Source organism: Frankliniella occidentalis, unplaced genomic scaffold (assembly GCF_000697945.3).
Source record: "Frankliniella occidentalis isolate FOCC.00 unplaced genomic scaffold, Focc_3.1 Scaffold594, whole genome shotgun sequence".
In the NCBI taxonomy this organism is placed as follows: Eukaryota; Metazoa; Arthropoda; class Insecta; order Thysanoptera; family Thripidae; genus Frankliniella; species Frankliniella occidentalis.
In genome coordinates, this window is record NW_026267710.1 from 30,943 (window position 1) to 31,564 (window position 622).

Sequence of the window (622 nt, forward strand, 5' to 3'; positions counted from 1 at the left end):
AAGTTTATCTGGAAAAAAACCATCAGTTAAACTAGGCAAAAAAAATACGTACAAATACAATCAGACTTGATAAAATTACTGTTGCACAAAATGCCCTTAGGTTTAGAGCAACATAAGTAAGATTCAATTGAATTAGCTGAACTAAATGACTGCAACAATTCTGGCACCTAACTAGATGAGACAATGGTGTCGTCTGATTTATAAAGCATAAGAAGTCCCTACTTTTATTTTCTTTCTGTTATGAAAATATTGTGTGAATGATCTCAATACCCTCTGTAAGGGTCTATTACCTTTCCTTTTTAGCCCGCTCTTTTGCTTAAAAGCTATATAAGCGGGCTTATGCCATCGCCTCTGTGTCTGTCTGTCTGTCTGTCTGTCTGTCCGTTTCCCAAGAAGGACGTGCGCTAGAGGTTTGAAATTTTCAGGGTATTATTGTTGTCACTTCTGGTCAACGAAACGGTTGGTGCAAATCCTGGCAACCACCCCTGAGTGGGTCAAAGGGGGTAACAAAGAAATAGGGGTTGGTCCAAGAAGTGGAAAAAAAATATTTGTTTTATGGTCTCCTAAGGGGTAACTCGTGAAAGTAAAGCCCTTTGGGCGAAAATTTCGTCCGTTTGGCTCT